This window comes from Carassius gibelio, chromosome B16 (assembly GCF_023724105.1).
Source record: "Carassius gibelio isolate Cgi1373 ecotype wild population from Czech Republic chromosome B16, carGib1.2-hapl.c, whole genome shotgun sequence".
In the NCBI taxonomy this organism is placed as follows: Eukaryota; Metazoa; Chordata; class Actinopteri; order Cypriniformes; family Cyprinidae; genus Carassius; species Carassius gibelio.
In genome coordinates, this window is record NC_068411.1 from 20,469,918 (window position 1) to 20,496,004 (window position 26,087).

At 37.7% G+C, this 26,087-nt stretch overlaps 1 protein-coding gene across 6 annotated transcripts in view; it reads left to right on the plus strand.

Annotated features, from left to right (window-relative positions):
* sema6e (sema domain, transmembrane domain (TM), and cytoplasmic domain, (semaphorin) 6E) overlaps positions 1–26,087 on the plus strand; it is a 168,396-nt gene that overhangs the window by 36,576 nt on the left and 105,733 nt on the right. For all 6 annotated transcript variants that reach the window (XM_052578290.1, XM_052578288.1, XM_052578289.1 and 3 more), the window contains one exon: positions 23,275–23,363. The gene's annotated coding sequence lies outside the window, so the exon portion shown is untranslated. The remainder of the gene's footprint in view (positions 1–23,274; positions 23,364–26,087) is intronic.

Sequence of the window (26,087 nt, forward strand, 5' to 3'; positions counted from 1 at the left end):
TGAGTGATGCAAAAAAAAAATTAGATTGTCTTTTTAAATTTTAAGGCATTACGTAGCAAATTAACTCAATATCCACTAGCTGAACTGGATATTCTGCTGTGTGTCTGTGAAATATCCTTGTTTATTACTGTGGATGGCAGACAGAAAATCTTCTCAGAATTTATAGTGTTTTCTGTATAGCTGTTTACAAATTGTCATTATTTGAATACGTTTTTCAGTATATTATACTAGTGTCAAGGATTTTAGATTTACCTGCCCCTTAACAACATATACAGCCATAATGAACTGCGAATGGTTTCTTTACATGTCATTCAGACAATCTCTTTCTGGCTAAATGGCCGATTTCTGTCCAGAATAAGCTGCAAAGTGGGCAGATTTTATGCAGTAGTGAAAAGTCTGACTACTCGAGACTAGTGCTAGGTTCACTGGAAGTAGCGACACTACTTAACTACATTTGCCGGTAGTCAGGCATTTCACAATGGTGTAGCTATTCCAGAAACAAGCTATTTTTCCCCCCAACAAGTGACAATTTAGTGCTATTAAATATGAGATAGAGGTAAACACACCGTATAATGTCCTGTCTCTCAAGAAGCATTAAAGAATGATACATTTTATCAAATAAGTTTATATCAGCGAGTCGTGCCAACATTTTTTACAATTGAAAATTATTTTTTTATCTACTGTAATCTTTATAGTACATCTAAATTTGATGTATTACTGTTTTTATTTTTTTTATCAAATAAATGGAGACTTATTGATGACGAACTTCTGAACGGTTTATTGCTGTTTTAATTTCTTTGTTACTGTCATATAAAGTGCATTGATTTGTATATAATCTGATATCTCCCTTTATTTTAAGTACTTTAAGTACCTTTAAGAATAGCTTAAATGTTTAAATATAGTAAGTTAATTTCTCGACACTGTGTACACACACACTCACACACACTCAGTTAAAAAAGAGAAAGTTTCTCTTTCTGAACTTCCCTCTGTTTTTTTTTTTGTGTGTGTGTGTGTGTACTGTGAATGTCTTTTCTCAGGGCTGTGTTGTGCACAGCTGCAGGCCTTTGCTTGAGGGAGATGAGAAATGTCTGCCTGGATGTAATTGGTGTGACAGAGTCCTGCAGTCATTATGTACTTCCACCTTTCCGCTGACTGTTAGCTTGCATGAAAGGCCCTGTGGTTCTTGGCGTAACCCAGCACATCTGAGAGGACAAGGAGACTTCTCTACCTGTATCCCTCCTCTGTGTGTTGCTTTAGACGGGTGACTTAACACAGACAGAATGCAAATTTCGTGGGTTTTAAGTAGTTTAAAGGCTTTACGGTCCAAATCGAACATATTGACAGCGTCTCCTTTTAATTTAAAACCTTTTAAGCACAGCCTGGTTTCGAATGATTAGAAAATATCCGCCGTTTGTGAGAATGTGAGCTTTTGTAATCGGGCCAAGATGCCGACGGAACAGCTGTATCCGTGGTAACCGCTAAAGGTAGCGCGTGTTATGTGTGTGTTCTGCGTTAATGATATTGCGTTTATCTGTGTCTCTGCCCTTTTGCAAAGAACGATAACGAGCCATTTGAAAGGCCAGAGTGCTCAAACGCCCCCCTCTCCTCCACGCACACACCTGCTCTGTATACCAATGGCTCCTCTTTCCATATCTGCACCTGTCTGTCTGCATATTTGGTACTTTTTTAACATCTACATACCTGTCTCTTACATTTATCATCATGTCTTGTCTGAATGTCTCTAGGGCTGGGTGGTATGACGGTATGTAGTGTGGTAGAAAGTTGTTAGATTTTGCTATATGGTTTATACCAAATCACTTTTTACATTTAGATATTTAGCAGACACTTTTATTCAAAGTAGATGTGTTTGTACATCAGGAGTGCTCCTTTGTTTTTGTTTTTTTTGTTTTTTTTACCGTTTACACAGGAGAAATCTAGAGGAATGTAAAAACACAGAGATGGTTTCTCCAACAAGATGATGAAAATCACTCGTAAATAGAAATTAAAACATTGTTATTTAATATAATAACCTTTATTAATTTTGTAATCTGTATATTTAGATGTATAAATCTGTGTGTATATGCAAGTAAAAGAAAGTGTTTATTTATTAAATAACAATGTGGAAATGCCCCTTATTATATATTTCTGGATAATTATACACTATTCAAATATGTACCTGTAAACGGTTAAAAAAGTTTTCATTCATTCATTCGTTTTATCTAGTCAGGATTTATGAAATCGATCAGAAGTTACAGTACAGCAAAGATTTCTGCAAAAAATACTCATTGTTTCAATAAAAATACTAAGCAGCCCAAGTGTTTTCAACATTAATGATAATAAGTAGATACATATGTCTTTTTAAACACAGAATCTGCATATTAAAATGATTTCTGAAGGACCACAGGAATAAATTACATTGTAAAATATCTTATGTACTGTAGTGGTATTGGGCTTTTACACACACACACACACACACACACACACAAACCAGTGTATATACACAATCACACCATCACCCTTTTATCTTCTTGGTTTGTGTTGATTTCAGATTTTGAACAGCAGCTCTGAAATCAGAAAAAGGGAGACATTTTCTTGTCCGCTCCTTTCTGAATCCTTTTTTTTATTATTTGACCAAATCCATAGACTTTCTGCTCAATTGCACAGATTGTAATCTTATTCTGGCAGAAAGACCTGCTGGAAATGAAGCCATAGATCACACGGAGGGGAGTGGGCTTGTAGAGGGCGAGGGGGAGAGAGGGAGGGAGCTGGCAGAGATGGAAAGGTGGATGGAGAGATTGAAGTGGGCAAGAAGGAATAATTGCGTGAAAGTGAGAAAGGAGGACGAAGGAAATAAATAAAAGCCTGTATCCATCACCTGGCTGAATCCACAGCGCTTACCCATGTTACCTTGTTACAGGAGATGACATTTAGACAGAGAGGATGTTCTCTCCTCAGCGTCTGGCCGCATTAACATTCTGATTCTGCGGTATATGCAGCATGAAGTCTCTCCTACAACCCCATTCAGTCTCACAGAGACAGCTCTGTCTTTGACTCCCTTTTCGCTTTCATTCTCGCTCCTCTTGCCGCTTTTGGCAGTGTTCAGAGAGGAAGCAGAGAGGAAAAGGGGAGCGAGGAGACGGGACTATCGCTGTTATGGAGAGCTCTTTAGTGTCTTTGTGCTCTGCATGTGTCCGGCCATACCCTCACATGTACCCGCTTGTGTTTGGACTCGCATAAAACTGCCCGTTCAGCCCTGGCAGCAGTTGCCATGGAGACAGTGTGGTGATGGACCCAGAGAGAGGCTGCAGGTAACCGAGAGAGAAACAGAAGGAGAGCCAGACTTGAAACGGAGAGGGGGGTCTCTCCGGAGGTAACGGTCTACTTTGAAAACGCCCGGTTGGGAAAAGAGGTGACGAGAGCAGAACTTAGCAGCTCCAATAGTCTGTAGAGAGTTTCATGATGTCACAGAATGTTTTAAAGAAAATAGTGCTGCAACAATATTGCGCTTTACCGTAAAATGCATGCATTATTTTATTTAATGCAACCAAAGCTTTAATGTTAACTTTGTTATCACTTGGGTAATGCTTTTGTGTAAAGTCATTTATGTATTTATTTTTTCAGTTTTTTCTATATACCATCACATATAATCTATAATAGCTATAAACCACATATAAAATACCAAATAAAACTTTTATTATATATTAGATTATATTTAATGTTAGCTATTTGCACCACTAGTTTCACCATTGGGGAAAAAAATAATAATAATTTACTGCTTTCTGACAGGTTTCCTGCACGCCTTCATTCAAACAAATATAGACACACACCTCAAATCCAATGGTTGAAACAACGTTGCTAAAAGCTTATGCCAAATGCATATATTAATGACATATAATAAGTGAATTATATAGCTAAAGCTACAGTAAAGTGTTTTCTTGTGCCTTCATTTACTGTATTTAATTGGTTGTAGTTAAACTGTAGTTAAACTTAATGTAAATTACAAAAATATATATTCTGGATATTCTTGGTCTGATCTGTGGAGCATTATTTGTGGTTTATACAAGCAGCTTTGCTAAAACTGAACTAAAGTAAGCTTGCACTGTTGGTCAGTAGCATTTCATTTGACTTTAGGTATACAGAAAATACATTCAATTTACATTTATGCATTGGCAGATGCTTATAGCAGATTCAAAGTATACACCCTAGTGCATTCCCTGGATATCAAGCCCATGACCTTGCCAGTGCTAGTGTCATGCTGAGTATTTAGCATTTAAAAGACCACACTGTGCAGTATTTCTCAGAACAGCTGTGTTCCATCTGCAGGTGTCTATTCTGTGCTGTGCGCTGCTCAGGGTTAATGGACCTTTGTATGGCCCAGACATGCAGGAATATGATAAACTGATGCTAATCTGGAAGCGAAGGAGTAGAATCATTTGTGGTTTCATTAGTTAAAGTTGACCTGAAACGGAAATTGCGATCATTTTTTGATTGGATCGTTGTTATTGGCTAGTTGCTCTGACCTCATGTGCAGGACATTTTTCTGGATGTGGGGAATAATTACCCTGCACTTGCGTTGGTGCACACGTCATCAGAGCAGAGATGTTGTATCGAGAGGACAGTAATGTTTTGGTTTTTTTTATTTAAAGATCACAAGGGCAAACGATTCTAAACAAATGATAATGTGCACAGATAAATAATTTATAATAAAAAATAAAAAACAATATTGGACCCGTCTGAATTTCATTGTATAGACCAACTTGTTGCCTCCTTTTGTGGAACATAAAGGGAAAAAAAATATTTGAATGACAAGAGACTGAGTAAATGATGGCAGAATATTTATTTCTTACTGAACTACTCTTTTACAAACAGGTGGGTGTATAATGTTTTTTTAAATTCAGCTGAACAATAGCAGAGGAAAAATTTGTTGCCAGAAAAAGTGGGGCTCCGACACTGTGACAGATAACTATCAGAAACTAGGACAGTTCTCAGAGGGACAGTAGGGGACATGACAGCAGGGACAGGGACTCATGATGAGGACCCCTCACCTCAGAGTTTGATTTGAGCACCACACACACTAATAGTCCTTAGTTCCTTGAAGTGTCCTTCACTCAGAGCAGGTGCTGTTTCATGGTGACCTGTTTGGCGCTGGAACAAAGACACTCTCCTTCCTTTTTTTCCTCTGTCTTGTATTCAGTGTTCCAAAGATAAAAGACGTTAATTTAATTCTCTGTTCCACAAATCTTTCTTCTCAGACAAGCGCGTATGCACCAGTTGCTTTTCTTAGCGACTGCTTTTAGACCAGAGTCATTGATCGTCCCGATTCCACATCGGTCCCTCTGTCTCCACATCTCCATGGACGAGTTCCCACCGATTGTCCTCATCAGCACAGCCTGACAGGCCTCCTCAGGGGGGCTGCTCACAGGAAGCATCACCGGGCGGGTAGGAGTATTCATTAGATGCTTCCATCCATCCATTCCTCTCTTCCTCCACCTGTTCTCCCTGGGAAGTGCTAAGGTTAATTAGCACATTCGATTAGATAGACGCCTCCACCATTTGCCCTCATTTTCCTTCTCCCTCCTTCCCTCTCTCCTCGTCTTAACTCTTTCACCTCTACCGACACTCTTGAAACCTGCTGCATGGACCAGTTTTCTTGACCTAGACTTGTCCTAATTTCTTTAAATGGTGCCTGACTGTTAGTAGTTAAGTTTCTTGATAAATGGAGGGCAAGGGGTTCATTGGTAATACCTGAATTATACCCTAAACCAAACCTCATGGCACTATAAACGACGCCATCCAAGCCAGAGCTTCTTCTAGAAAGCACCCTGCAGCTGCTATTTAGTCAAGCATCAAGCCATTAGCATGCCTGACCATGTGCAGCTATTTGTTTACTGTGATTTAAATAAAGATAACTGGTGAAACAAGCTCTCTTTTAGCCGTTTTGTCTGAGAACCCTGCGAGACTTTCTGCAAGCTGCCATAGAAACACGCTTTGACATGTTGCAAGCGTTTGTTGTTTTTCTTGAGAAAGCTCATAACACATGCTAACGCTGTGGTGCTAGTGTGTGCGTGCGTTTGTGTTTGTTTTCTGGAATGTGACTATCTGAAATAATGAGCTTTTGTGAGATATTCAGATCTGTTAAGCATACATTTGCTCACCGTATGACGCGCATTCAATCGCTCATCAAGGTTAATGTCACAGAACAGCAAAAAAATGTATTTGCGTACACTCTGAGGGCGTGTTAATTTGCTGTCTGTTGTTCAGCCTGTTTAATTGAGGACTGTGTGTGTGTTATGGATGAAAAGGTATTTTATTTAATTTCTTTTGTGTGTGTGTGTGTGTGTGTGTGTGTGTGTTCCTGTTCTAGTTCCTTTTATAGCCAAACTACTTATTACCAAGCCTTATTTGTACACTAAACAAAAGAACCAGTTCATAAGACTCATTTGTTAGGTACTGTATGTTTGATTCACTAAAAAAAGTGGTCTGTAAATGCCATTAATTTTGTAATCGAACTATACTGATTGTACTTAATGGTTTTGCTTAAGTAAACGGAACTGTTTCGTGAGATTCTTTTGTTTGTGAATCAGATTGCATTGGTTGTGCTTTGTTGTTGACTAGATAAAAATAACCATAGTATATACAAAATATTTATTGGGAGCTCATAACACTCATAACAAAGTCAGTCGTTCTATAATGAAACTACTTTGGTTGCATCCTGTATGTTTTTGATTCACAGAACGGCTCATAAGATTCATATGTTCAAGGAATCGGACTAAACAGCTTGTGCTGTACGTTTTTGTCCTGTTGGACATTGTTTGGGTCGGACTAAAAGTTCGACAAGTGTGGTGTTTTCGGAAAACTTGTTTAGGAATGATCCACATTAGTGTTTGCTGGCACAGAAGTCACATCTGATGTGCCTGTGTTTGACGTCTTTAGCCTGTTCTCTGTCCCACATCCCCACAGCTCTTCAGCAACAAGCCTCACAGCTGTACACAATGTCCCAGCTTCAGTCTCTAAACATCTTTCATACAACTTCCTGCTGATAGACGCACACACACAGATCCTTTGCATCCACACGACAAAGGATAGCCCGCCCAAGGCAGAGCCTGTTCATTATAATCTGATATGCAGCCCATAATCCTCAGTTTTTTTTGCAGCTGCACAAGACAATGCATGTACCCCAGCGTGTTGTACATCCACATTTAAGCCCTTCTGGATACAATCTGTCCCTTCACACCTCCAAAACCAGTCCAGTAAATAACATCAAGGTTAAACACCTCTTGCTCATCTCCTCACTGTGAGGGGTGAAAAGAGAGAGAGCGTTTTCCAAGAAAGGCTGGAGATGAGCCTTGGCGTGAATAAGGATGGATGGTGAGATGAGAGATGGGAATGATTAATCGTGTGCTTTGGAAGTGCCTCTCCTTTATGTAAAAGAGGTGCTTTCAGTCCTGACACAGCCATAAATCAGACATGGACTTCTCTCTCTAATTTCATTACAATGGCAGGCAGAGAAGCACACAAACACACACGTGTTCGCTCGCACTCAATGTGGGTTAAGCTGTCTGGGGGTCTGTGTTTTGGCCACAGGGGGTTCGGTAAGATTCACCTGATGGGTTTGTTTATCTCTTTCACATTCCTTTAACAGTGGCACTTCATCTGTCACACCTCTTTTCCACTCGAAGTGGGTGAAGTGCAAAACATTGTAAAGCTCTGTCATTTGGATTGTAAAGCAGTAATTTTAACCAGATTTTATTCCTCTATTGAAGAAAATAAAAGTGCTACTTGATCAAGCAAAACATGCCGCCACAATAGTACAGTGTTCTGGGTGGCTGCTAGGGTGGTATGATTTTAGTTATTTTAATGGAAATATTGGGATATTACCAAAAAATAAATAAATTGCTGGATGGAATTGCCAAGACACCACTACCAAGTTTTATTATCAATACCTGATTTTTAAATAGTGTTGACCTTTGTTACTGCTTTAACTAGCTTAACTAACACTGTAAAATGTAACTGAGCAAATCTCAAAATGCTTATCCATTTTTCATGCTGTACTTTATAATGTTACAATGCACCAACACATTTTTATATATATATATATATATATATGTGTGTGTATAAAAACATGCATACAGTATATATTTGTAAATATTTAAATGTACTGTATATTTATATTCATATAATTTATATTATCTAGAAATATTGAATGTATAAACAACATATTTGTCTTATACTCACACATGCATGTATATTTTTTATGTACAGTACATAATAAATATACACCGTACACATCCATGTACACAAAAACTTTTATCTTGGATGTGGTTAATCATTGCCAGAAAAAAAAAAAAAATCCAATACCTTAGCTCTCCTCAAACTAACCACTTAATTTGATGTGTCACACACAAGGCTGCCTTTACAGGCAGCACTAATAAAATAAACGAAGCCTTGCAGTCCTGTTACTCTGCAGTGCATTATGGGTATCAGGCTAGGTGTGGTGAGGTTGGACAAATTATAGTTTCAAAGCTGGTTTGGGTAGATTTAATGACATAAAGGGTGTGTGTGTGTTTACTTGCGTGCGAGATCTGTTTGTCTTTCTCTTTCTCCATCTGTAGACTAAGTGACTGACTGTCCTCCTTCAGGTGGGTGATGCTCACGTACGTTCGCATGCGTGTCCTCTCTGTGGGAGGTGCTGAGGGCTCCAGCTGTTTTGGCAGATAAGCTGTTGTCAACGAGCTCCCGGCTTCCCACCGTGCATCAGCAGAACAGAGCAGCTACTGTCACCACACACACACGCACACACACACACACACACACACACACACACTAGCGGTTTGTCAATGAGACACTTCTAGCAAGCCACCACACACTATCATGACAGACGTCCACCTGCTCTAAAACTGTCCACACAGCACAACGTGCACAATTCGACCCCACACACCCCCGGTTACCATGGTTACCTAATTACCTCTCGGTCCGACACACCCGCCTGCACGGAACACAAACAACCGCTCAACAGAAGCTGGCACACAGTTTTCCAACAGTAATGAAACACACACATGCAATCCTGCAACAGGAATATGTACGCAAATATCCCTTCGGCCCTGACGATAATTGCATTAATGAATCCCAGCGTTCCCACTCTCTGTTGTTTTCCTCCCTGATACAGTGTCTGATGACTCAGAATGCCATGTTTAGCAGACGGTGAGAATCTCTCCCAACCTGTCCGTGTGTCAGGGCGTTCCACAACCGTCAGCCTTTAACTCAGTAATCACTGCCCGAATCAGCTGAGAATGTTTCTGTCATAGCACTGACCAAGCATCGCTGTCAGCTCAGGTAAAGAGAGCTGCTGAAGCGTATCCACTGAAGAACGATAGGATGGGACAGGGCTGGTCTTCTTCCAGCTTATGAAACCTTCAGACCCAGTGAATTACACTTTTGACGTGCCCTTAAAACAGCTCACAGATGCGGTTGAGTCCATGCTTGGAGTGCAGATGGGGGAAAAATATGGTAATGGTAATTGATGGTCACCTGTCTGAGTAGTTGAAATGATGTTGGTGAAGGTGTAAGTGAGGTGAATGTTGGTGGGTGGGTCACTAACCAAGTTATTTGTAGGACTTGTAACCCGAAGATTGTGGGTTCGAGTCTCAGGGATTGCAGGTGGGGGGAAGTGGATAACCAGTGCTCTCTCCACCTTCAGTATCATTTGGTGAGGCCCTTGAGCAAGACACTGAACCCCCCACTGCTCCCTGGGCACTGCAGCATTGGTTGCCCACTGCTCTGGGTGTGTGTGTTCACTACTGCGTGCGCGCATTTGGATGGGTTTACTTTTATAATAACTTTAATCAATGAGTCATTAACAAACATTATTTCATTTGTTACTCATTTCAAACTTAAATTATATTTTCAGATGTGTATATATTAAAAGTATGTGAAATATTGACCTGTTTAGCATTACAGAGGGTTTGGATAGTCATAGTTTGTAAACTAAAACTAAGACTGTTAAAAAAAATTAAAGTCATTATCTGAAATGAAATAAACATTAACTGTATAATAATAATAATAAATAAATCCGCCATGGTTGCTTATTTTTTGTTTAGTTTAAGAATTTCTGAAATAACTAAAGTTAAATAAACAAAAAAATACAGACATGTTTAAATAATAAACAAAATTGCTGAAACTTTTACTCCTTTTTTGTACAAGTTTTCAACTGTACAGCTATGAGTTTAGAAGTAGAATTGTCAACTTGATGCTGGAATTGGTTTATCTGAATATATCAGTTAATTTTACCTCAGAAAATAATCGGTTATAGACATGTATGAATATGCCACAAAGCAATTCAATGCTAAATTTAAATTTTTAGTTGTAAACTTCATTTAAATCGGAATTAGAGTTAACCACAAAACCTGACAGCATTTGTAGTGGAGAAAAAACCAACCAACCAAAAAATAAAAATAATAATAATAATAATAATAAAAAAAAACGTATTGCCCATAATCTATGCCATTGTTCTAAATCTGCTAAACTGGAAAATATTGTTTGCATTTAAAGTAATCACAAACAGTTTGGTTTATTTTTGCACTAGTTAAGTGTTTGGCAAACTGGAAAGAAACTGTTGGAACTTGCCAGTTTGAGACTAACCGTTATATCTTATAAACAGAAAAGAAAGTTGTGTGTTTTGAGGGTTGTTTATTTTGCCATTGATCATCCACCTGCCTGGTGACTATTGCTCTTTTAGCATAGCCCAGCTAACTTAAAATTTGTAAAAACCAGCAATATGTCCTATATATAATTGAAAGGAAATATCTAAGCATAATCTTTTCACAAATGCGATCAAATCTCTCCATTTACTGAAATTTCAGGATGTTCTGTTCCAGGACTGGATTTAAAAGATTAAGCAAGGTTGTCAGCGTCTTGTGTGTCTGCATAGCACATCTCAACTAATTTAGCTCCATCGTGCTGCTTTCATAGGCGTGTGTGTGTGTGTACAAATCTTTTGGCACGAAAATTTGTTTTTCTTCAGATTCTACAGATGGAGGAAAGCAAAACTTCTCATCTTGGGCATCACTTACTCAGACCTTGCAGCCAGTGAGTGCCTCCATTCATTCAGTTCATGTTTACACAGCCCACCTCATAAAAAAAGCCCCTCACAAGCCCTGCTTTGGATGTAATAGGACTCTTTAAGATTCCTACTTCTCAGAATGGCAGTTGTTTGTTTGAAGAGGCCAGTCATAACTGACCTAATGAAGAGATTACGGCCTGTAAAGACCAAGAAGACAGTCAGAGATGATCTTTTCTTTTGAAGAAAAATTGAAATGCATTAGTGTTACACGAAAGGAGCTGAATCGCTCCCTCTCCTGTTCCCTCTTTCTCTCTGTATTGATCCATTTTAGTGGATTTTCGGTGGCATTTACTCATTGCTTTCTCATTTTGGAGTTTATTGGATGACTACCATCACGCTTGTTTTGCAATCGAAGAAAACGGCAAAGCCGTGAGAAGCTGACCACGCTGTGCTTTTTCTATCCAATGATCCACGTTCCTAAAGTTTTCTGGCCCATATTTCAACAATGTTCCTTTGCTGCCAAGTGCTCAATTTAAAGTTGATCGAATTTAGAAATTTGAGAAGCAGTCGGGTCCTTGTGCGCAAATTATTTGTTTTCTGGGTGAAAGGTCGTTTTGCTGAAGTCTGTGTGCGGATGGAGAGATAGCTAATCCTGGAATAGCCTTTATGAACTAGAACCATTTTTTTCTTTCTTTAAACAGCTGTTTTCAGTGAACGATTTTCATTTATAAATCTACAGCTGTCATCAAAGGAGGAGAAAAATACCTGAGCTAATCTAAAATCCAGCAGCAGGACGGTGAAATCCCTCAGAGCTCTCTGGTCAATAAGCATCACATTCTGCAGAGCAAAGCAGCTGATTTAACCCACATCTATTCTAGACCCAGTACAGCTGGAGCTTTTTCTCCTAGAACAGTGCCCCCCAAAAATGGACATTTTATATTGCATTTAGTGTATGAACGTTGTTGTATTTAGTTCAGTATTTTCAAAACTTTTAGGGGCTTATGTATGGCCCGATCTGCAAGACTCATGTATAAATCTGCACCCGAACCAGAACGGTGTATATCTTTGAATGTACTGTTTGAAACTAATTCCAAAAACGACTCAGAAAAGACAAGTTAGTTCAGAGAACAGCTCTTTTAAAAAACAAAAATCCACTTGGATTGATAATTTTATACAGTATCTAATGTAAAGAAATTCCAACATTTTGTTGTGTAAGTGTTCAGATAAGTTTTTGTGCCACTGTATATTTTTTTCTGATTTTGTCGATAGCAGAAAGGGATAAAGCCTCCAGACCATAGGCAGAGAAAAGGAGGGGATTCTGAATCTAAAGCCTTGAGTTCAAATGTTTAGAAAGTGAAAGAGCACAATGTGGGTTGTTCTTTTGTATTCTTGCAAATCCATTTAAGATTAACCTGATTTCCCACAAAAGTGGGAAAGTTTGCCATCAGATCATTCATATTTTGCAGCCAAGTAGCATGCAGCATTCTCTTGCATCCTGCAGTCCTGTAAAGAGAGCTCCCATTGCTTTTTTTTATATGCTGGCTGAATTGCAGAACATTACCACTAGACATTTTCGTGTCATGTTGCAGGATTCTGTCCAAAAGTATGTAATGGTTTGAAGTCTGGATTTTCAGAAGATGTGCTCTAGGTTAACCCTTTCAGAGTTCATTGTGTTTGTCCATATTCACAGACACGGAAACCAGAGGCAGAACGGGAAATGCTAACGTGTCTGTCCTTGTTTAAAGGTGTCCAACGATGGCTTCCTAATCCAGGGTTCCTGTATGGATGTTGTAGATGGCACAAATATGATGAGAAAGGAACCACTGCTCTTTGTGTGGAATGGCTCACAAATGTTTCTCTGACACACTAGGATAAGAGTTTATGATTTTGGATTCTCTCTCGGCAGAAACACTCCTCAGTTTCTTTATTCTCAGAGGCTAATACACGCAAAAACAAAAATCGTCTGATGATTTCGCAACCAATCCCAATTCACATCATCATGCTCCTCTTTGGTGCTGTTGGGCTTTAGCTTTGGGACCTTTATGTTCTGCGAAGCACAACAATGGAATTCATCATTTTGAAGATGAGTGAGACGAAATTTAAATATCACTGTTTCTCCGTTCGTCCCTCTGTGAGTGCCACTGCTGTGTGTTTTTTGATTTCATATCCTCACTGATCAAAGCCAGATTTGTACAGTCTAGTTCAGCTTCTGTCAGTCAGATTACGCAGTATACTGTAATATATATTTATATATTTTTTTTATTTGTCTCTGAAGTGCATTGTACTGTGTGTAAATGTCACAGAAAGTGTCATTATTTAGTTTTGCATTCCAGTTCGTCTCATATGTGTAACCCTAATAAATAAAATATATATTTGAAGAAAAACTCATTCATTTATACAACAAAGCTTTTTTTTTTTTTGAATATGTATCTTAAATGGCACATTGCCATTCAGTGTTAAGTAAATGTAAGTCTCACAAACGTAAAGGATACATCACATTGTTTCCTAGTTCATTTCAAATTGGACGACAGAAAAATGACTCTTGTTTCTGTGAGGGAGTCAATTTGGACTCGGCATCGGCTCTGAACGATTTACTGACAGAGTGAGTCTGATTCAAAGTGCTAACTCACAGACAAGTGTGAAGCTGTTTTTTTTTTTCTTTTTTCTTTTACTCCCCAAACCAGTTAAGCACAATCCCTGCCCAGCAGCCGATTTCAACTCAATCATTTAGTTAGCGCCAAAAAGTGTTCCCACTTCAAGGATTCGACTCATACTTCATAAATATCATGAATGAGTTCAGTAGGTGCTATCTATCAGGATGTGTGCTACCAATGCTAAACTAAGGTGAAGTTTTGCGTAGAGGGTTAGTGCTTGTCTCAGTTATATAGGCAATTAGCACTATGATTGACATGACCAATAAAATCTTTAGAAATATCCTCAGGATGGCGTTTAACTGGTTAAACTTTTTGACTTGTTCAAAAAAAAAAGTTAGTAAATGCCATTTAAATCATAACTCGGACATAACTTGTGGGGTGTACATAAAACAATGGCATGCACTCTGATTAGATGATAATCAGAAAAAATCCACAAATGGATAGACAAACACTTTCTTTTTTTTTGCCGTTTTCCCAGCTTTGTCACTTTTTTGTCATACCTGTGACCATTTTAGTCCCAGTCTGGAGCCCTGGTTTCCAGAAGTGGTCTGTGTGGATTTAGGAGGTGCTTTTGCCTGTACGGTTTTCCATAATTTTTCCCCTTTCAAACTTGCACTGAACCATTTTGGGGTCATGTGGGCACTCCAGAGTTTTGAGTAATAGACATACATGGAGGTTTTTTCCCCCTTTTTCCACTTCTTGTACTTTCCTGCAGAGGAAGTGTTGTTGTCCAGAAGGAAATTACCGGTTGCTTGAATTAATGACTTGGGGAGGCAGTTTTTCTTGCTGACAGAAAAGCTCACCTGAATCTGCAAAAGCCTTCTGCCTCTGTTTCCTCTGTGGTGTGTCATTGTGTTTTTCATTCCCTGCTGCTTTTCGCAGTAGAAACACTTGCTTCCTTACCGATGTGACATGTGACATCACTAGCTTTTCCATTAGAGTATTGTGCCGTACTTAAGTTGACATCACGATCATTTTTTTTTTTTACTTTAAATGTGAGGGAAACTTTAAATAGGTACATTTTTTCCAAGCCTCTCATGAATAGTGATGCTGACATGTCATAGTTCGATTTAGTTGTCCCACTGACAGGCGCATGCATCACTCTCTCCTTCTCTTATTCCATAATTCACCCTTTTCACTCGTTCTTTTTGACCTTCTCTCCTGGTTGGTTTTTATTCTGTTTCTCTCGTTTCGGCCCACATTGCCAGGACATGGGTGCTTGTAGGCCCTGAGTGATGTGGTATTTAACAAAGACATGCGGTGGGTTGCCAGATTGTCAATTTTTATGCCGCTTGTGGCTTTCAAGGTGATTAATGAGCAGAGATGCCATTATATTGCTCTCAAGCCTGGCTGTATCGCTGGCCACTAGCCCAAGGGTGCTCTGACGGTGCCTTTTATATTAGACTCAAATTGTTACATTTTGTGGCCGCTGCCTCTGAATTACCAACTACTTTTCTTAGCTTATTGCTGTATAATGCTTGTTGGTGCTTTATTGAACGTAGTGCAGTCTCAGCTTCTAGTAACAAACATGGGGAACTTTAGGGAAGAATGATTTTGTTGGATCAATGATAGTGTTCATTGCTTTCTCTTGAAAACATGAAATGAGAGTTTAAAGGGAATGTTATACACTTAAGTAGCATTTATTTACATTACCTAAACTCTAATTTGAGTATCTCAAGATTTTACCCCACATGTAAATGTTCTCATGGTTTTGTCACCTGGATTGTAGGTTTGGGTTGCATTGTGAATGTTGTAATATGTCTACGTAATTGTTTCAAAAGAGCTGCCTTTTTTTCCCCCTTTGAAACCGAGAGAGGGTGAGATAGGAGGTCCAAGGCGCAGCTAAAAGGCCACTTGTCACCTGACAGGAGTGAAACAGTGGGACTCCTGTGGACACTGGGAAAAGGACATGTCAGGGTCACTGTGAGCAAAAGTGGCAAGACAAAGATGGAAAGATGAGAAGAAAAGTGAAAGGTGGTGGGAAAGAGCGGGGGCAGCAGGTGCGGTAGGAAAGGAAACTGAGGCAGCCTTGACTCTCTGATGGTGAAAGGAAGTTTTCTGTTGCATACTGGAAGTCAAAGCTGTGTTTGTGTGTGCATTTTGATGCTTTTCATGTTGCAGTGAATTGAGTAGTTTACAGTTCTAACAGTTGCTTATAAAACATCAAAAACAAGGAAAAACTTATTAGATGTCAATGGAGTTAGCATATTGCTAAGCAAATACTAGGTAAATTAATGCATTTTAATCACATCAAACTTATCTTCTAAAATTAAATTAATTATACATTTATTTAAAGGCTTAACATTTCTCACACAATTCACTTATATCTTAAATTTATTTTTGGTTTGGGCTCGTCATAAAACTCTAGGACTATACCTGCTCTGATATCTGCTCATGAGATGCTTCTTTAGAAGTTATCTCAAGAAAGGGCTCTTAGGAGGCATATTTCAGAATCCTAGCTTTTGGAACCATATTGGGATAATGTTTATGATGCCTCAAAATGCTACCACTTTAGGCAGCTAGGTTTTGGAACAGAGCAGTGGGAGAAGCGAGGGATACAGTGGTCTGTTTGTGTCTTCGACCTGTCTATCCGTTCCCACGGTATCAGGGGGAGGAAGAACTGACCCTGTCTGAGCTTTATACTCCTTCATCTCTTTCTCTCTTTCACACACACATGCACATAAACAAAGGATCTGTTCACATCAACAACATCAGTTATTTGACGTAGCATCGTTGAGATCAGCAGTTCTCAGCTGGTTTTGCTTCTGGAGGCAAATGTTAGCCATCAAGTGCAAAACTGAACCAAGATCATACAAAAAAATGTTATGGTTCCCACAAACATATTTAGCAGCACTTATAGAAATAATGCATGTGACACTGAAGACTGGAGTATTATTGGCTGGTGAGCTTTGTGATCACAGGAATAATTACATTTTAAAATAAAATATTAATTAATATTTCACAATATTGGGACTCCAAACCTTTGAACAATCATTCATTGTATTAGTTGCTTAAATATTTGTTGTTTTATACTAACTAACAGGGAAAATCAGATTCTGTCCTTCCATCAACTCTAGCATTTCTTGTTTCAGCTTTCGTTTGTTTTCCAAACTCGATTTGTTAGAAAGCAATCCTTTGATATCAAGAACAGAGGCTTCTCAGTATCTCTAAACTCCATTTTTAGAGCTCAGTTTTATTTATTTATATTCTGATAAGGACTGAGTGGATGATGAGAGACCGAAATCCTCTGACTGGGACAGGGGCGAGAGTTTATGTTTAATAACACTGAGGTTGACAGAGCATGGGGTAACAGTTAACGCTTGGTTAACAATACAACAGGTACAGTGGGGCTAATGTGGGCGCAAAAGGAAAATTCCAAATGTCGTGTTTTATTAGCTGAACAAACAATCTGAAGTGACGTCTTATGTGATTTGTGACAGTTTGTGTTTTTAAACTTGAACTACAAGATTTTTACCCCTGCTGTGTTATTTGGATTGGGTCCCGGATATATTTGTGTTGTACATTTTTGTTTTTGTTCTTGCTCAATCTTGTGGTTTGGAGTTCAGTGTCTTTAGGATCAGTGGCCTTCTGCAGCTTATTTATTTATTTATTTTTTTCTAGTCTGTGTGAATACAGCATTTAAATCTCTTAGAGGTATGGACAAACTCTCTCTCTCTCACCCTCGTTCGGTTTCTCTGTGATGCATTATATATGAATAGTCAGTGAATATTGCCGTCAGCCAGACCACATCAGACTTTTCATTGTAGAAAAAAAGAACAAAAACATCACAGTAAGTCAAGAGAGAGAACACGACACTCTGAGTGAGAGAAATATAGACAGAGGCGAGACAGAGAGAGAAAGAGAGGACACAATTGGAGCAGAGTTATGGAGTTGGATGAATTGTATTGCTCCTGAACTGTTAAATCTATAGTTTTATACCCCTTAAAATACATTTCTGTCGTTATCTATTTATATTTTTATTTTGTTGTTCAAAACCAGTATACGTTTTTTTTTCACCATGCAGCACCAAAAGGTATGATAAAACATTGTACTTATTCTGCCCTACAAAGGTAAAAGACCTTAACTCGCTAGAGTGAGAGACTGAGAAAAACAACTTTAAAGTTTTTTACTTATCCAGCCAAAATAATTATTGGTAGGAAACTGGATATTTAACAATTTAGATGTTTTAGTGATGAAAATTATCTACATTAAAAAATTGTGAGCTCAAACTTGATTTTTATTCCTATTTTGAAGTGAACGTACTCTGCTTTTGCATTGTTTGCAAAAGATGAGTAGTCACGCCAAGGCAAAAGGCAGTAACTTACAGTAACTGTCTCATATAGGTTACTGTATATTGTAATGTGACTTTATTAAGGTTTTTAAAAAAAATTGACCATAACAAGCAGACTGAATAATGCTCAGAATGCTTGTGGATTAAACATCTCAGATAACGTCCATCATTGATTTTATCAGGTTACAAGAAAAGGTAGGATATGGATTTAATTGCGAACTGTTATTAGGCTACTGGTTTTATGATTTATCATGCTACCTACAGCATTCGAGACACGTGTCCAACTAGTACTGATGGCCTTGAGAATAATCTGCATTACAAAAAGAAAAAAATATTTAAAGGATATATAATTGGATAAAACACAAGTTCGTAGTAGTGCTGGATGTTGGTATAATCTATTGCTAGTGCGTGATTTATACACGGGACTCACAGCAGACTTTGATTAATCAATATTTCCACCATGGTGAACTCTAATTTGTGTAATTTAACTGGCATCAGTTCAGTCAGAAACAAACGAAAATCATCCCACCAAATTCATGTCTTTGTTCTTAGCCACTACCGCTGGTAACATCTGTATGTGAACCCAGAAAACAAATCAAATCAATGTTAAACTGAAATGAGATATAATGGACTTGATATAAATTACCTGTGTTCTTGAGCTCAATTGAGTCAATTTACTCCTGGGGAGCATGATTTGAATGTACTGATGATCAAATTTACTTGTATGATGTTCTCACTAGTCTATCTGAGCTACAGTGATGTGTACGTTTTTGTCTGGAACAGGCATTAGTCTCAACCATCGGTACACAAATTACTCAAGCGCATCTTGTGCGACACACATTTATCGGGATTATGTTTTCACTGTGTTGGGCTAATGTTAGGATAGCTGCTTTAATACTCAATCATGGGCAATGTTCTCTCAAGCTGTAGGTGGTTGTTTGCCGTAATTGAAAGTGTCTGCTGGTGAAGTGTTCTGGAAGGTCCAGTATATTACCATGCATGGCGTGGTCCCTCACTCTGTTTCATTTCCCACTGAAAGACAGCGATTAATCTGATTAGTGATCTATCCGCTGAAAGTTCTGCCTCCCGGCTCTAATGGTCAATGCCATGGTCTGGTCTGAATTATTAACAGATCCATTCCTGGAGACCAGGGACAATTCATCACCAAACAGGGAGGTGAAATAAAAGCGAGATGGGGTGGGCTAGGTGAAGACTGAAAAAAAGATGCAAGTAGGACACATGCTCAAAGAGTGGTAAAAATGTTTTTTTGTGTGTGTGTAAAGCAGTAAAGAGAAAGCAGGTAAAGTAAGATATTTGTGCATGAGTGTTTTAGATTTTAAAGAATGGTTCATCCAAAGATGATAATTCAGACATGGTTTATTCACCCTCGAGAAAGGTTGAAGAATGCAATGGCAGATATTTTCCATGTAATAAAAGTGAAATATAAAGCGGTTCATATTGAGGACTTATGTGTTATGATTGGACGGTTAAAGTCATGTGAAGACATTTGTTTTCGATTATCTCTAAGAAATGGTTCATCCAAAAATAAAAAAAATGTCATAATGTAATGAACCTGTATAAAATGTTATTCATTGAAAATCTTCACTTCCTCTATATAACTCTAAAATCAAATTTGGAGCCAATTACATTTATGTTTGGTAACAAGAAAAAAAAAAACATTTTTGGAATCCATATAATTTTTGTAGTCCCTTTTTATTTATTTATTTTTATTTTTATTTTTTTTTTTGTAGAATTTGTGTAAACTGTTCCTTTAAGATAAATAAATTAATAAAGTGTTTCTAAACTTCACACAGTGGTTACATCTTGGTTAAATCAGCTTTAAGATATTGAAATCCATGGTTTTTGACCCAAGTCTCAAATCTAAAATGTTTAGTACATTTTAAAACATAATCTGTATAGCCCTCTGAGTGATGATGTGGATGAGTTTATAGAGATGCCTCGGTGAGTGATTTATATATATATATATATATATATATATATATATATATATATATATATATATATATATATATATATATATATATATATATATAATATCTCTATGGAAATTGAGTAATGCCAACAGATGACTCACTCCAAACCATAATCCTCAATGTCCTCAACCCTAAATCCAACCAATAATCATAAACCTATTCAGATCTCTAGTATTAATCATAAACCTAGTCTTAACCTAATGCTGTGCATCTAAATCTCATGCTTCCTGAATGGAATATGATCGCAAATATACATCTAATCTCGAACCTAAGCCTAATTCTGGTCAGCAGGGTCTCTGAGTGCATTTACAACAACAGCAGCTCTGTTTGTGTGTAGACCAGCCCACTTTCAGGACACTAATCACATTGTAGAGGACAAACAGCTGACACTCAGCTGAGATTTATTTATTACAAACACGTAAACAAACAATTTACTGGGTTAGTATGGATCCGAAAGTGATTTAAAGGGACAGTTTACTTCTTATTTACCCTTATTATTTACTCACCATTTTTAAAAACCAGTATGGGCTATTTTTATGATTTTATGTATGTGCGTGTTTTTCTGTGAAGATGGAAATCAATCAGGTTTGTACCGGCATAGGGATGAGAATTTTCATTTTTGACTGTACTGTCCCTTTAATGCAACTCTGTATAAAATATAACAGGTGCAAGTATGTCACAATAAAAAGAGAGCACTTGAGAAATGCATAATAGATTTTGGATGGTACTACTAGGATTGGATTCTTTCAAGATGCAGTACAGCTCCGATACTGTCATGACCATGAGATCACTGACCACAAGTTAGTCAGTGAAAGGGAATGCTGGGACCTCAGTAAGACTGCCAGTAAATCACAGCGCACACACAAATACTGTGATTAAATGTGTAATTTAGCCAAAAGGGAAGTACCGGCATCATAGAGTTTCTACATTGTTGTCTTTTTTATCCTCAAGTTCATATTTCCAAACAGAAACGCACTCCAGCCTCGGTCCGTATTGATTTTATTGCAGTGTATCTTCATGCTCGGATAGTTACATTAGCTTCATTTCAAATGAACTGAGTTTGATGGATTTGCTCATTCACAGAGCCAATGACATCCACCGGGCCAAACAAGAATGAACTACGGTTTCACCCGCCACAGTGTGAGGCGTAAACACAGGATACTCTAAGAGTGTGTGTGTGTGTGTGTGTGTGTGTGTGTGTGTGTGTGTGTGTGTATATATAAATCCAGTTCAGTTTTCACAGAAGCTGAGATATATCAGTGTTGGGGAAGTAACAAGTCATTTATAATTACTACAGGTAATTTACGTCACAAATTAGTCGATACATTATTCCAGCCATGCTAAATTATGCAGTATTAGCTATGATGCAAAAGGCCTGTTCATTTAGCTGCCATTTATATCACTGCACTGCACCCATTTAACCTAAATATTGCTTTATAACCTTTTTTCATTTAGAAATAATACAACTTTAATATAGTGACCACTCCTCACTATTAAGAAGTTGCTTATTAGCATGCCTGTTATTAACGTATTGGCTGTTAATTAGCCATTGTAAATCTCAAATTCTGCATGACTTCTTTCTACATCCTCAATCCTACCCAATACATTAACTTAACAACTACCTTACTATAAGTAAGCAGCAAATAAGGAGTTTGAGGCAAAAGTCATAGTTAATGGTTTGTTAAAGTGACCGAAATTACTACTAACTTGAAATAAGAAATGACTAACAACTCTGTGAATTAAACTTAATTTTATTTACAACTTCAAAAATTGTTTTTCAACTACATACATATTATATGAATTATTATTATTATTATTATTATTATTATTATTATTATTATTATTATTATTATTATTATTATTATTATTATTATGTAACAATGTCAAAGCAATAAGGCACTTATGGTCATGCTGTTTTGAATTTTATAATTGTCAAAGTGTTTTATTTTTATTTTACATAGATGTGCATTAGCATACCAGGTTATTTAAGTTCCTTTCATTTTTAAATTAAAATTATATTGATCATCTATTTAAAAGCCTGTTTTCCACCTCTGACTAAAAAAAGATACTATGTATTTATCAATTTACAATTATTTCTTCATTCGTGTGACCTATGAATTTACTTCACTACTCTCAGTAATTTCCCCTGAAGAGAGAAATATTAATTGCATATGATGAGAAAAATCGAGCTGTGCTCACGCTATGCTGATGATGAAATCTATGCCACATAGTGTAAACCTGCCGTACATGTAAAAAACCAAAAGAAAACTTTGGTATTTACTAGAAAAGTTAGCCACATCACTAATTCTTGTTAAGTACTTGCCAACACTGCTAGACGGCTAGCCAGATGACAGTGATATTTTCTGGAAAAGCGATCTGTCTGCAGTGTCTTTCGCTATGGTTTGTTTTGTTACTCCTGTCCTCTGTAGCGTAATATAAATGGTTGAGTTCAGACACCAGTTACAGACTTGTGAGCAATGACTGTTCCCCCCTCCCTTACCCATCAGCCCCCTAGCTGGGATGTGGGGGGTGTGAGTGATGGAAAGAGAAGGGTGAGAGGGCTAAATGCCTGAGCCACATGCGATAACTCACTAACGGTTTGTGGGGCTAACTGTGGTCAGAATGTGAAAGCCTTGCACGAATGTGTTCCGGGAAATCCAGCAATCGCCCCCCCAACCTCACCAGGGGTTTTAAAAGATGCAGGAGTAGAAATTCCACAGTCGGTTAATTGAATCCGTGATTCACAGTCTCCCGAATTGTACTGTTTTAGTTCTGCAGGACCCCTCTATTAAAGTTTAATGTTCCCCTATCGAAGGAACCGCATGATGTTAATGGATGAATAGATAGATGCATATAGAAATGCACAGAGTTGCAGTATGTCTTGTGTATTAAACACTTATTGCTGCCATGATTTTTCTGCCATTTTTTGACAGAAGAGGGTTAATGGATGGAAAGTTGCTGTTGCTTTCGTTTTTTCCGCTCACAGATGGGAGTTCAGCTCTCTTGCAGAAACATCTGGTTCTGTTTAGAGTTATGCCGTGTGTGTTTATGAGAGAGTGTTTTTAAAGCACGAGCGTTAGAGGGATTTTTTTTTTTTCTTTCAGAGCAGTGTCGAGTTCTGAATCTTCCTCTGTCACGGGTCACGAGGCCGGTTCACATTTCCTGCCAACATGAGTCACCTACAAACCAGCGGTTATTAGTCTGCAAATCTCCAACACAGCCAGATCCAAAATATATTTATGACCCCCCTTTTGTCTGTTTCTTTTTTCCTCACAGGATCTTGTGTGAAAATCTCCATCTAAACTCGTGAACACCACTGAGAGCCGAAGCGTTTCCACCACTGCTCGTCTCCTGAAAGGATAACAGTGAGTTTTGAATTGGTCTTTCTCTATTTACAGTGGTTCGGGTTTCCTGCCTGTCATCATGGACACGCCAGTTCATATTTCCTCTCTTCGTCATGGCAGACAAAATCAATTGTAGACGCAGCAGTTTACAGAGACGCGGCATCAGTTTGAGATCAGCAGAACTAACAGACCGATCGACCCATCAGTTCTGATGCAACACAGTATAGTTGGATTGCATTCACGGATTGCGTCGTTAAGGAAACATGACTGACGGGCACTTGAGATGCAGATCTGTGCTCATCCAATTTATTACATTAGCCCATTGTTTAGAGGAGCTAAGTTAGATGATATATCAGTAGCAGCTCTTAATGATTCTGCTATGCCGTTTGCATATGAATGGGAACATTTTCTACTGTTAAAAAAGTGAGGTTTGCAAAATTACCAAATGAAGTCCGTTTAATTAAATCATCAAATAGACATTACTGCACGATGTAGTGCAGTACTGCACATTACTGCACGATGTAGAAGCCTGTTTCCACCTCGACTAAAAAGCGATCTGTTTTTCTGGAAAAGCGAATTCTATTTTAATAAAGAATTTAAAAATACAAATAAATAAATGAAAGGCCTTACAAGATTTTTTTTTCTCATAATTGTGAATTTACCTAAATTGTTACTGCATTTTGTTCTAATATGATTATAGTTATTACAGTCTTGACTTTTTCTCATAATTGTGAATTTGTATCACACAGTTTGACTTAATTTTACTTAATCTTTGTTAAAATTTGACTTTATACCACTTTTAACTTTTATTTTATTTTTCTATTTATTGCCTTGTTTATCACAATACGCTTGCTTGCAAATTATTTATTGTAATCGCAACTGTATTATCTCTTGTATTAACTTTTTTTTTTTTACTCAATATGTATCTCACTTTACTTTTTATATTTGAGACTATTTCAGTATGTCTCTGTCATGCTATATTCACCTCCAATAATTTGTGATAGTGTCTTTCTATAAAATAGCTATGATTTTATTTCTCATAATTCTGAGTTTATATTTTGTAATGTAAAAAAAAGTTTGAAATGTCAAATTATTATTACTTTTATTATTGTTGTTATTTTTATTTATTTTATTTTTACTCTGAAACTATATGATTAAGATACGATTTTGGTTATACCATCGACCCCTCAAAGAAACCTATAATGGGTGTTTGGCATGCATTGAAACGACCTTTGTTTTTCTGGTCAAACCCTTGGTTTTGACTAAAACTGACATGCCCTCACATCATTTGAGCCGCACCATTGTTCATTCACTCTTTCTGTCTTTCACTTCCCTGCTGCTGACCTCTGAGCAGAAACAACAGCGTAAGCACTATCATTCTAGATTTCTCTCTGTCCTTCCCTTTTGTCCTGGAATCCACATTTTCATCCAAAGGTCATTGATGGCCACAGAGAATCACTCGGAGCTGGATTCAGTCAAATTGCATCACATTGTTTATCCCGAAGGTTCTCAGTGTGTTGTGGATGATCTGGTAAGAGCTGAGCCCTGCAGGTCTGGAAATGTGCCAGTGGATAGGCCCTTAACAACTTTGTGAAAGGTCAGGTGTGAAAGCTTACAAATGTAGATGTTTTTAATGGTGAAATGAGCAAGAAACCGATTTTATGTAGTTTAGTTTGTAAACATTTAGCTTTTTTTAAAGCATGTCCAAAAAAGGATAGTTCATGCTACTATGAAGTCAACATGAAATCAAAACCCTCTTTACTTTAAATTCCTGGGTGTTTTGCATATAATTAATTGGGCGTGTTTTTCATAGGCAAAAATTTGTGGTTTCATAGCCCTTAATCAAAATATCAAACTTTCTCTTAAATTACTTTGCTTTTCTGCTGACATCATCAAGGCCACTAACATTTCAACCAATGAGTGCCTGAAGTGTTTTAGAAGGAAAGTAGCCCTCTATAATTGCTTTCTGGCTCCATTCCAGTATGGAAAACTCCTTTTCATAATCCAATCAATTACAGATAGCTTAAATCATATCCTAACTGATGTTTCTCATTGAATATCATAAATGCATCATATTACAGAAGTCAAATGGATTGGTGAATTTTCTTACTTTGTTTAATGACTTTGTTTAAAGCTATAACTTGTTGGCAGAGACTGTAAAAGCCTCCAACATGTCTTGCAATGATTACATGTTACATGTGTAGGCGGTCTTTCGCTGACAGAATGCATTAGCGTTATACGCTATATAAACATGCTCAGTGAACCGATTGCGCAAGATGCGTTGGCCACCTGTATTTAGAGCTGCACGCTAGAGATTGATGTTAAAATCAGGTGTGAACAGGGTCTAAGAGATGAATGAATCTCTTTCTTTTCACTCCTCTTCATATCTGGCACCACATATTCAAACATACAGTGTGAGAAGTGTGCATTTTCAGTTTTTTTTTTTTTTTTCAGAGGAGATCAGAGACGATTCTCTGACTCTTTGGCCTTCTGACTCCATGACTCTCACTCATTCTCCTTCATTGTTGCCCACCACAGCGGGGCTACAATGAATAGCAAAATATCATCCAGCGAATAGGAAATTTTAGAGCAGTCATCTGGAACGGCACTTTAGGCTTGAATACAATGATTGGACTGTCTGTACATCTACAATAGCAAATTCCACATATTCTTTCTTGTTTTCTATGACTGAAAAACCCTGTTCTAATTATTTGGCTAGGGGCAATAATGCATTAATGCATGCAA